A 237-nucleotide genomic window follows, 5' to 3' on the forward strand; every position below is an offset into this window, starting at 1 on the left:
CTACTCTGAGCAACCTCTGCTGCCCAAAAATGCTGATTTATGCCCCTTTGCATGACAGTAGCAGGGGCCTCATCCTTCCCCATGGACATGAGAGCCTCTGGACACATCCCCTAGTTTTCTCTGAGTATTTCTCAGTGGGGACACTTGTACCTGTTATGACGTTTTGGACCGTTCTGGTCTGCAGAGCCCAGTTCATTTTAGTGGTTTGAGAAGAGCGTGTTCCCTGGTGCCCTCGCA

At 51.1% G+C, this 237-nt stretch overlaps 1 protein-coding gene across 1 annotated transcript in view; it reads left to right on the top strand.

Annotated features, from left to right (window-relative positions):
• LOC104530534 (dynein heavy chain 17, axonemal) overlaps positions 1–237 on the top strand; it is a gene marked incomplete at its 5' end in the record, with an annotated part of 9,390 nt that overhangs the window by 154 nt on the left and 8,999 nt on the right. The window lies entirely within an intron of this gene.

Source organism: Antrostomus carolinensis, unplaced genomic scaffold (assembly GCF_000700745.2).
Source record: "Antrostomus carolinensis isolate BGI_N321 unplaced genomic scaffold, ASM70074v2 scaffold29750, whole genome shotgun sequence".
Classification (NCBI taxonomy): Eukaryota; Metazoa; Chordata; class Aves; order Caprimulgiformes; family Caprimulgidae; genus Antrostomus; species Antrostomus carolinensis.